This window comes from Microtus oregoni, unplaced genomic scaffold (genome assembly GCF_018167655.1).
Source record: "Microtus oregoni isolate MIOR12 unplaced genomic scaffold, Mior012 000074F_001, whole genome shotgun sequence".
Classification (NCBI taxonomy): Eukaryota; Metazoa; Chordata; class Mammalia; order Rodentia; family Cricetidae; genus Microtus; species Microtus oregoni.
Genome location: NW_024543988.1, coordinates 535827 through 548236, shown reverse-complemented (window position 1 = coordinate 548236; position 12410 = coordinate 535827). Strand labels below are relative to the sequence as shown.

The window sequence follows — 12410 nt, the reverse complement described above, 5'->3', positions numbered from 1 at the left end:
CAGTTTAGCCCTATTTGATGAGCTCCAGGTTCAGTTGGAGACTCCCTCAAAACCTATGGTGCAACTGAGGAAAGCATCTGATGCTAGCTATGGGCCTGCACATGTGCTTGCATGCACACAAAACATGAACCTTATTTCATGATGTGAGGGACTGCTTTCATGATAGTCTACAGACCCCGACAGAAGACTGGTGAGGGTGCCGGGGATGGTGGTCACAGATCAAACTGTTCTGAGGATTCAGGGCCAAAGGCACACTTGTATGACAGTTCACTCACTCCAAGCCCACCCTGGAGAATTGGCTTGATTTCTAAGAGCCCCTTTACTTCTGAGCTTGGTTTTGTTAAAAGGAGCTACAGGCCTGGGATCCCAGAAATAGCCTGGGATTCTGCAGTCTGGCTCTGCTCTGTATGTGGGGGTAGGGCATGGGGCTAGGAGTTGGATGAAAGTCCCCATTGAAAGCATGGTTAAAAGGATAAAAGAGCTTTGATGTAGACTGTTTCCAGCCATCCATTTAATTCTCAGTCCACAAGTGGAAAGAAAATAAACAGCCATTCAAAAGTAATATTTATGTAACCTGCAGAAATCTCGGCCAGCCATGGGAAAGATGATGCACTTTGACGTGCAGGATGGTCTCCCGAGTTCCCCCTGGCTGCAGGCCTCTGAGCAAAGCTAATGAGAGTGAGCAATCTCTGTTTCTGTCAGAGTCCTCTGAATCCTCTTCATAACATGGGAACATTTTTTAAATGGAAAAATGAGTTGTGCAGATTTTACATTTAGGTCATTTTCATGGAATATAGGTCACTCACACAGATGCAATGCAATTGCTTTTACTATTTTGGTCTATATACATGTTGTGTATGTGTGTGTACGCACGTGTGTGTGTGTTTGCATGTGGATCCAGAGGCCAGATGTTGGGTGTCTTTTCTCTACTGATCTCTACCTTTATTGTATTTTATTTTTATTTAAGAAAGATATATTACATGCCTGTGAGTGGATGCTGTATTAGTATATGTCTATGGAGGCCAAAAGAGGGTGTTGGTTCACCAAGAGTTAGAGTTAGAGATGGTTGTGAGCTGCCAAATGTGGGTGCTAGGAATCCAACTAAGACTCTCCAGGGGAGCAGCATAAGCTATATTAATTGCCAAGCAGTTACTTCAGCGCTGTACCTTTAATTTTAACTGACTGAGCTAGGCTGGCTGGCTGGTGAACTTCAGGAGTCTACTTTACTGAAGCTGGTGTTTTCTGTGGATTTGGGGGATCTGAACTGAGGTCTTCACATTCAAGCCTCTATAGTGAGTGGGATTCCATAGTGAGTGGGAACTTTGCCCACTAAAGGTATTTCCCCAGCCACATATTTAATTTTGTTTTAGACCCCCCCCCCCCCCAGAAGGGAATTACGGTGAGATTTAAAAGAATGTGGGAAGATAGACTGAGCTAGTGTTGAGGATGGAGTATCCTTCAAATAAGTTCAGGCTGTCTGGGTGTGGTGGCTCACTTCTGTAATCCCAGCACTCAGGAGCCAAGGCAAAAGGATTGCTTCAGTTTGAGGCTAGACTGGGCTGCACAACAAGTTTTAGGTCAGTTAGGGCTACATAGTAAGACTCAGTCTCAAAAAACAAAATTACAAACTTGGGTTGCTTTTTCACTGCAAAGTTTTGAAAGGATAGGATGCTGTCTCTCTCTCTCTCTCTCTCTCTCTCTCTCTCTCTCTCTCTCTCTCTCTCTCTCTCTCTCTCTCTCTCTCTGTGTGTGTGTGTGTGTGTGTACAATCAATGAAGCCTGAGTATGTGCCCAATGAAGCTAGAGGTTGATAGGCCGGTATCAGTTGCTCTCTACTTTTTTTTTTTTTTTTAAAGGCAAGGTCTCTTACTGAACCTGGAGCACCCCAATTTGTCTAGCCTGCCTGATCAGGGATCACTTATCTCTGCCTCCTCAGCACCAGAATAACTAGGACATACCATTCACTACACCCATTTTCTATAGGTATTGGGGCTCTGAACTCAGGTTCTCATGGCTTGTGTGGCAAGCAGTTTATACAGTGAGCCCAGACCCAGGGCAGTTGTTTTTAAACTAGGGTAGTTGTATCCTTCAAGGGCCTTTGTCAATACTTTTTTTCAGTCGTCACAAATGTTGGGGGAGGGGTACTTCTGGTCTCTGCTGGATGGAAGCCCAGAATGCTGTTACAAGTCTATATAGTACTCCATACTAGTCTTCTCTGCCTGTCCCAGAATGACTTACCTCATACAGTGTCCCCACCAGAATGAACTTCAAGTAAGATGTTCTCTGATCTCATTTCTTAGCCTACATCACAAGATTTTCCTGGCTAATTCCTCATATGGAAATAGAGATAGAGGGACTCCCCTGTAGACACAGTGTCCCCTGTAAGCATGAAGGTAGAATTTTGTTGGCCCAGAACCATTATACACATGTTATCACTCTCAAGTGTTTACAAGAAAGTTTTTCCCATGTTTTTCTTCAGAAATGAAGTTTCAGAGATGGGGAATATATTCATAGTACAAACCTCTTTTGCGTACCTGTAACAAACAGCAGGTACTCAGCCAACTCTGAGATGCAGAGTGTACCTTTCTTACTCTGAAGAACCACCAGTCAGGCTAGAGAGGTGGCTGAGGATTCTGGTGATACCTACTCCAGTGCAGGGGACAGGTGGTGCATGTTCCAAAGACACTGATCTGAGCTCAGTCAGGACCCGTGTGGAGCAGGTATAAAGGAGGAAACCATACTAGGGTGTTTTGAAGATTAGGAGATAGGGCCTCACCTGAGGTCAAGCAGGTGTTTTGTGCCATTAGGATGGAAGCTGTGTAGCCTGCAGGTGTCTGATGCTGTGTGCCTGTGCAGTTCAGGAATGCCATTCTATCTATTCGATGTGGTTTGGGGAGATCATAATGTGTGTGAAGAGTGAGGGAGACAGGATGAAAATCTAGAGAGCTTTTTATTAGCTTTTGAGTTCAGAGTTAGATGGGAATTGCTTGGGCTTGCATCTATCTATGTCTGTCTTTTTTGTTGTTCTTTTCTTGCTTCAGATGTAACTATTCATTTTCATGCATTTCCCATGAATTCTGAAGTGGAGAACATAGATTGGTTATCCAAAAGCAAGTGTAGATGTGTAGATTTGCTGAAAGCAAAGACAACTGTTCAGAAAGTACGAAAGGAAGCATGGCCCCTGGCTCAGTGTGTAAAATGCTTGTTGTGCAAGTATGAGGACCTGAAATGGAATCTATAGCACTGTGTAAAAAGTGTCCACATAAAGATGTGGTGGTGCACACCTGTAATACTACAAAATGACAACACTGAAGCTTTGAGGATCTGGGGCTCATTGAACATCCACTCTACTCAACTACTGAGCTCCTGGTTTGTCGAGAGACACAGTCTCAAAAAATAAGGTCAACATCTGGCTTCCACATCCATGTGTGTACACACACACACACACACACACACAGCAATATTCTTGCCTACTGTTGCTCTTTCTGCAGCTGTAATTTCAAATGGAATGACATGGTAGGTAGAATCATGACCCCAAAGAGGTGTCCCTTTCCCACTCCTAATTGCAGGTAGAATCCTAAGATGTATAGATGGTCCATTTGTATGCACAGTAATGGCAAAGGTGCTTTGAGTAGAGAGGGATTCAGGAGATTCAGAATTCAAGCCCTGAAAATTGGCATTCTTAACATAGATGGAACTGAAAATCTACTTCAGAAATGAGGGGTAGGAGGGGAACTTGGTTGGGGGAGGGGGAGGGAAATGGGAGGCGGTGGTGGGGAAGAGACAGAAATCTTTAATAAATAAATAAACGGGGAAAAACATAAAAAAAGAAATGAGGGGTAGTTCTTACCCTCTAGTAAGCAGACATTGTGTGGTTTCATCAGCTGGGTTCTGTTGTGATTAACAAAACACATTGCATGCATTTCAGTTTTTCATCAAAGTCCAGCTGAAAACCTGTGCTATATAACCACATTTACTGTTTGGATGTAATTTGAATTAGAAAGCCATTCTCTGTGTTTCTTATTAAATTGAATTATGCTTTTATGCATTTGACAGGAGAGGGAATGTATGTATGTTAAATCGGCTTATATCCCAGAGCATATAAAGGATTTTCATGTTTGAGAAATTGTAGTGTTTTGACTGTCAAGTAACAATGAACATATATATGGCGTTTAACATTTGTACATTCATACTTCTGGCTTCAAAGAGCCCGGAGAACTTTAACAAAAGGAAAACCATGTTTTGTTATTGCTTTAAAAATTAAATTATTATTATTGTAGTTTATGTGTGTGTGTGTGTGTGTGTGTGTGTGTGTGTGTGTGTGTGTGTGTGTGAGCTCCTTGGTGTGAATGTAATAATCAGAGAACAACCTGTGTAGGTTGCCTCTCTCCTATCATATGGACTCCAGGGATTGAACTCATGGCAAGTGTTGAGCCATCTCACCAGCCCCTTGTTTGTTTGTGTTTTAGACAGGGTCTCATTATGTATCCCAACCTGGCTTAGAAGTCATGGCAATCCTGCTTTAGCCTCCGCAGTGGAGGTTATAGGCTTGCACCCTGTGCCTCACTAAAAATGAGCTTTATTGAGCTCTAATAGCAATACACTACAAAATTCACCTTTCTTAAAATATTATTTATGCATATGAATAATCTATTTGCATGTATGCCTGCATGACAGAAGTGGGCATTGGATCCTCTTATAGATTGTTGTAAACTACCATGTGGCTGCTAGGAATTGAACTTAGGACTCTGGCAAGAGCAGCCAGTGCTCTTTTTAATGGTCAAGCCATCTGTCCAGCCCTCAGCAAAATCTGCCTTTTCATAGCTCTATGATCCAGTGACCATTTTGTGTGTATGTGTGTAGGTAGGTGTTATTGGGTAGACTTTTTATCTTGGTGAAATCATTAGCAACACATTGTGACCCACTCTTCCTTGGCAGCTACTAATTTATTTCTGTCTTCGGATTTATATATCTAACTTCAAAAAATTTTTGCACAGGTGTTTAATTAGCTTTATTTGTAGAGTGGGGTGTAAGTGAAGACAAAACTATATTAATTATAATACTGTTTGGCCAATGGCTCAGGCATATATCTTAAATTTACCCATTTCTATTAATTTATGTGTCGCCACGAGACTGTGGCTTACTGGTAAGGTTCTGACGTCTTTCTCCTTTGGCAGCTACATGGCATCTCTTTGACTCCACTCAGGACCACTTTAGTTGCTGTTTCTGTATCCCATGATTTTGAAGATTTTGAAGATAAGGCCATTATTATTGATAAGATAAGGCCACTATGTATATAGTGCACATGCTTTATTTTTTCTTTTTAAATTTTTATTATTTCAGAGAAGGTTGTATTTTAAACTAGAACCTGGTGCTCCAGCATAGACATGTGCCTAAAGTTGGGCTGTCTGCTCAAACATTTCAGGATATACAGAAAAGCACTTCCTTCCCATCATGATAGAATTGATATTAGGATGCCATATCTTAGTGATAACCAGACCTTAGGAGGATTAAATGGATACATTTCTGGTATTTTTCATCTCTAGTTCATCTCTTCCTCCTTCATATGGTGTGTCTTGAGGGTACTGCCATTTCTCCCCTAATTCTACAAAATTCTCACCTGCAAGATCTACTTTAATTTGATTTTTGCTCACTTCTTATTTCTGCCTACATTGTCCACAAATTATAATTCAGAGGAAAAATGGATCTTTATTTCCTGTTAAACAAAGAACACTATTACTGTATGAAGATTTACTAAATCAGCTCAAGAAAATACCGTCAACATGATCACCATTATATAGAAACATTTTACATGATCTAGAGTAGGGTCTTTATCTCCAGATAAGGTTGAGAGCAGGCATGAAGCTGGAGCAGTAGCTGAGAGCTTACATCTAATCAGGAGAGAGAGGGGGGAGGGGGCAGAGAAGAGGGGAGGGAGAGAACTAGTCTCATGTTTTAAATGAGTGGGTCGTAGAATTTATTTGTGTATGTGTTTGGCGTCCTTCATTTTGTAGAATTGTTTCTCACCCCACTGCATTCATTCTTGTCATTCTCCCCTCCTTCCATACCTCCCTCCCTCCCTGCCTTCATTTAGTACTGGGAATTGAACCCAGAGCCTTGCTCATGCTAGACAAGCACTCTATTATTGAATTATACCCCCATCATTCTTTATGTCTTACTTTGAAACAGGGTCTTGCTGAGGTGCCCAAGCTGGCCAGAAAATCACTGTAGCTGACACATCTGTCTCAGTCTCTGGAGTATCTGGGATGACAGACCTGCACCAGTGGGCCCAGCTGCTATAATATATTAGGGTTCATTCATATTGTGACACGGATGGATGGTAGATGGCTCACTGTACTGTTTAATGACACTCCATTTTACTATATTTTGTTTATTCATTGATAAAAACATGCTTTTTGTTTATCCTTTCTTCAGTTGATGGTCATAAACTCTTTCTGCCCTTTTCTGTTGTGAATATAGCTGTTATGATATGTCTTCATTGTCTTGATTACATTCTTAGGAGCAGAACTGTTTAGTCAGATTATGCTATGGTTTCAATGAGAACTATCTCCCATAGGCTGATGAACTCTGAATACTGATGCTGTTTGGGAAGGTTGTGAAACCTTTAGTGGATCTCGCCTCACAGAATGAACTGGGGTCAAGTCCCGATGCCCTACTTTCTATCTGCTTTGGTTTCTTGATTAAGTAAGCAATGTCACCTACCTGCACTTTCCCTGCCATGGTGGACTATCTTTTCAGACTTTGAGCCCAAATAAACTCTTCTCTGAACTAAGGCATTTGAGCATAGAAACAAATATAAACAAGAAAACAAATATAAATCTTCAACTTTAAAAAATTTAAAAATATTTTATGTGTATGTGTATTTTGCCTACACATATGTCTGTGTATCATGCACATGCTTAGTGCTGAGGGAGGCCAGAAGACAGCACCAGATCTGCTGAAACCGGAGCTACAGAAGGTTGTAAGCCACCATGTAAGTGCTCGAAATTGAACCTGAATCTGGAAGTGCAGCCAGTGCTCTTTAACAATTAGCAATCTCTCCAACCCCATGTTCAACTTTTTCAAAGATATATTTTTTTTTTCTCTTTTTATGTGTGTGGTGTGGAGGCCAGAGGTCAATGTCAGATGTCTTCCTCTATTGCCCTCTACATTTTCCAGACCAGGGACCCTCAAGGCCTCTGGAACTTGCTGAGTATGCTAGAATGGCTGATCACTAAGCTATAGTATTTAACTCTCTCCACTGTGCCTGGCTTTCTACATGGGTGTTGAGATCTGAACTCAGGTCTTGTGCTTGCGTGACAAGCATTTTGCCAACTGAGCTTTCTTCCCAGCCCCAACCCTTTATTCTACACTTTTAAAGCACAGAGTGCAAACGTTCCTTGATTTCAAAGGTGCATGCCAAGAATGAGGCCAAATGAATGACCCAGAGTTTTTCAGAATGGAAACTTTAATGCAGGGAACAAGATGGCATGGCATGAAACTGAAAATAAGATACCGTGCCTGCCCCTGAGGGAGTGTGAACAGAATTTTCAGGAAAGTAAGGACAAGATGTAAGAGTGAAGTGAGTATGGGCAACAGGGTATAGGACTACAACAGGAGGTTCTCACTTAATGTGGCCTGAGTCACAGGTGTCCTTCTTTCACTTAAGCCACAGGGATGAGTTTTAGGATTGCTTGTTTGAAGGGCAGCAAAGAACTGCCTGAGGTGTAGAACTGGAACTTCATATTCATTGTGCAGTACAGAGGCTTCTAACGCAAAATGCTAAGTACTGTAAAATGGTGTGAATGTTCTGCAGTGGGTGCTCAGCAGTGAGAGGGAAGAGGTGTATTCCACCAACTGCTGTAACAATCTTCCTTCCATAAACTCAGGTGAGTAAAGTAGCACATGTTTACTGTCTTACAGTTTGGAGGTCACAAATCTGAAGACAGCTCATTGTTATTTTCTGGTGGTTCAAGGGACCCCCTGTCCATATTTCTTTAGCCCACAGCTACCACATCCCTTAGCCCACAGCCCCTTCCTCTCAAAGCCAGTAGAGCTGACTTGCATTTTTCTCATGAAGGATCCATAGGCATTAGGTCTTCTACCCCTTCCTTGTTTAAAGGATTCTTTTGAGAACACTGTTTAGAATGAAATTGGTTTGTGTGCTGTGACCTGCTTTAGAAGACTAGTAGTGGGAGAGAAGCTCTTGTGTTGCTACTTAGCAAATACCCCCTCATATATCCCAGGGTGTAAATGCTGTAAATGCTGTCAGATCTTTAGCAACCTGATTTCTCTTTGCAACTTTCACTTCCCCTTGTCGGTAACTAGACAGTTCCAGCTTGAGGGGATTGAAGTGTAGGAAACACTGATGGTGAGGAGGACATTATTTTACTTACTACAAATGGAATATGAAGTATTGTATATAATTCTTGTGAATGTTACTGGTCCTCATCTCCACCTCTCCTTGTGCCATAGGAAGCACATGTCCAGGCAGTTGATGGAAGGAACCTAGTTTGTTTTTCTCAGATAGTGATGTAACTGATGGCATTTTTTTTTTTAAATAATGAGCTATGGTCAGACTGTGCCGTAGCAAGAATTGTATATTTTTACAGAAGGATTGATCAGGTTGACACCAATTCTTGTCATTATGAAGAGACCACAGCATACCACCAATGGAAATGATAGTACAAGTAAGTTGTATATGCAGACAGAACACTCATATACATAAAATAAATAATAAATCTTAAAAAAAAACAGCTATAGCCTGGTGGTGGCACACACTTTTAATCTCAGCACCCAGGAGGCAGAGGTTGGTGGATCTCTGAATTCAAAGTCAGCCTGGTATAAAATGTTAAGGGTGCACTATGGCTACAGCAATAGGACTTAAGATTTGATGCAGAGGATGATGGGGAGGGAGAAAGGTTGAGAGTCCAAGATGACATTGGCAGTGTTTGGAGCCTGGAGGAAAAGGATACCAGTTGGTAAGTCAGAATGCTGAAGACAACTTAAGGCTAGAGAGTAAGTTGACATAATGATTTCTGGGTACCAGACAGGGACCCAAGTAGAGATATAATACTATGCCTTAGCAACTATTCTATTTTATTGCTGTGAAGAGACACCATGACCATGGCAACTCTCATTTAATTGGGGCTTGCTTACAGTTTCAGAAGTTTAGTCCATTGTCATCATGGCAGGAAGCTGGTCGCACGCAGGCAGACATGGTCGTCTACATCCAGATCTTCAGGCAGGCAGCAGGAAGAGAAGCCACTGGGCCTGACTTGGGCTTTTGAAACCTTCAAACCCACCTCTCAGTGACACTTCTCAAACCAGGCCACATATACTCCAAAAAGACCACTCCTCCTAATCCTTCTCAAGCAGTACCATTTCCTGATGACTAAGCATTCAAATATATGAACCTTTGGGGGCCATCCTTATCCAAATGTTCCCATACTGACCTGTTTCATACATGTTGACTAGGTCAAACCCCAGTGCAGCCCTGGTCTGCTTGGAATGGGGAATCCATGTGCAAGGCTCAGGACTCCGTCTTTGAATGTAGTGGCTATTACATAAGGCAGTAATGGAGGCGGTTCTGAGGCAGTTCTGAAGCAGCAGTGCCAGATGGTTCTGGGAAGTGGGCAGGTCGAGGCTCAATGTTGCATCTGTAGAGTTTATTGAGGTTATTGTTTTAACACAGCAGATGTAGAAGGCTCCTTTGGTGATTCACATGGTTCTAATCTGGGGCCTCTTTTTCTCATTTATGTTGTCACATTTAAGAAGTCCTAGTGTCTGTGTAGAGACATATGCTCAGGCTTTGACTTTTCCTAGTTGGTCCAGCTATAACCACCATCTTGGTTATTGATCAAGTAAAACATATGGTGACCATGTGATACATCATCCAAATATAGACAATTCTGAAATAGAATCACTATTAATAATGATCCTTCTGTCATTAGTGCCAGCTTCTGAAATGGCACGACTTTGTGATATCTTCCTAGTTCCTTCCATCTGTAATATTTCTTCAGTCTACAGTATGACAAAATACTGTTTTTCTAGTAAGCTGACTTAAATTTTTGCCTCAAAGGCTAAACTCCCAAGAATGTAAAGGAAAGATGGTGTTCAGAGTCACTACTCTTCCAACTTGCAGAATACTGAGGACATGTGTTTTTAAACTAAACTTGCTTTCTGACATTTGAGATGAATGCATACACACCAAATGACTATTATTTATGTACAGGACTTGAAGTTGTAGAGGAGACAAAACAGACCCTACTGGGTCTAGAGAGATATAGCTCAGTGGCTAGGAACACTTCCTGCTCTTCCAGAAGACCTAGTTCAACACCACCCATAACTGCAATTCCATGACATCTGACACCCTGCTCTGACCACTGTGGGTACCAGGCATGCATTTGGTGTACATATACATACATGCAGGCTCATGAATGCAAAATAAAACCTACGAACAAAATAACTACAGAGACAGAGAAAGACAAAAGATACTTGTTTTATTCTAGTCAGAACAATAGAGAGGACATTTGCTATCAAGAAAGAAATGACATCACCTTTGCTGTATCTGCTTGGTCAAAGTCACTTCAGTCACTAGGTTCTTATCTCAGAGAAGATTCATTTAGTCACTGTCTTCACATAGATGAGGGAGGAGCAGGCACAGGGAAGAGTCTATTCAGGGTAACCAGAGATACTGCAATTGAAGTTTGATGCCTCTAATTTGTATCTTGTAATGATATGTTGCTAGACTGAAATGTTAGTCATAATTTGCTCATTATGGTTTTTCCTTCCAAAATTCCCAACCCAAATTTATGTAAATGTTTTAATGCTAGATGTTTCGAAATTATTTCCCAAGAAATCTGGAATTTTTATGCACCCACCAGCTATTGTTGACAATCTTAAATCCATTGTCTCATAAGTATAACTTTTTTTTTTCAAAAAATCCCCAAACATTTGTGTAATAAATGGGAATATAGATTATTTAAACATCATCCTGGAATATAATGTCATTGTGTAGTGTAATCTTGTTATTAGATATGCTTTTCTAACCCAAGCTTTGGGTTTTACTGTATATGGGATTCTGTTGTAAGAAGCCACTTGTTTGTTACCTGCTGCTCAGCCCCGAAATAACCACACAGAAACTGTATTAATTAAATCACTGCTTGGTTGTTCACTTAAGCGTATTGCCAGCTAGCTCATATCTAGAATTAACCCATCTCCATTAATCTGTGTATTGCCACGTGGCTGTGGCTTTACTGGCAGGATTCCAGATTGACTGTTACCAGGTGCAGCTACATGAAGTCTCCTGACTCAGCCTTCTTTCTCCCAGCATTAGTTTAGTTTTCCCTGCCTCACTCTATTCTGCTAAGCCATTGACTGAAACAGCTTCTTTATTCATTAACCAATAAAAACAACATATACAGAAGAACTTCCCACACCAGAATCCAGACATTTTTTGATGCTGATAATTTTATTCTTGGATGCCAGGTGTGATGTCTCATGCCTGAAACTTCAGCATTCGGAGGTAGAAACAGCAAGAATGCTGGAAGTGGTAGGCCAGTGCTGGTTCACATAGCAAGCTCTAGGTCAGTCAGAACTACAGAAGGAGAACCTATCTCAAAGGAAAAGAAAGGAAACAAATCAGCAGTTGATGTTTGGCTCAGTTAATATGCCTAGCATGCAGCCAACTCTGGGTTTGTTCCCCAGCACTCCATAAAGATATGGTAGCATATGCCTATAATAATGCTGGAGCTTAGTTGACGGCAGGTGATAAGGAATTCCAGATTCTCCCTGGCTGCTGAGAGTTTTCAAGGATACTCTGAGCCACATAGTGAGAATCAGTTTCAAAAGAACAACAAAGAAAGGTTCTTCAGCTGGGGGTACAGTTAAGTGGTAAAGCAGTTTCCTAGAACATGTGGAGCCCCAAGTTTAATCTCTAGTACTATAATAAAAATTGTAAAAATAGATAAACATTTTTTTTTTAATTTTTCTTGCTTTCATTTATTATTACTTTTAGCAAGTTGAAGGCAATGGCAAAAGACCTTGATCTAGCTATATTATGGATTACCAAGCAAATGTTAAAAATAATATTATTGATATTTTCCTGCCAGGGAAGGGAGATACCGTGATCATGAATGTGGTTTTCCCAGTGTGAGGCTTCTCCATTGCACCATGGATGTGTTGGCCCCTGTGATTTCCCCAAAGGTGGGAAACTCATAGTAGAGGACTGCATTCTCACTCTCCCCTTAAAAAAATTAAAAAAAAAATACAGAACTGACACCAAAATGTGATTGCAAGATACAACAGTGTATTTGTGAAAACCCCAGGGACAGGCAGGCAGCTAGCTCATATGGGCCTGTGAGTGCTTCTGCAGTAAACCAGGCTGCAGCGATCTGCACTGTAGCCAC

At 41.3% G+C, this 12410-nt stretch overlaps 1 protein-coding gene and 1 pseudogene across 15 annotated transcripts in view; both read left to right on the top strand.

Moving 5' to 3' along the window:
* Positions 1–12410, top strand: part of Tbl1x (transducin beta like 1 X-linked) — a 187136-nt gene that overhangs the window by 82368 nt on the left and 92358 nt on the right. The gene's annotated exons all lie outside the window — the stretch shown is intronic.
* On the top strand, positions 12118–12219 carry LOC121441227 (annotated as a pseudogene).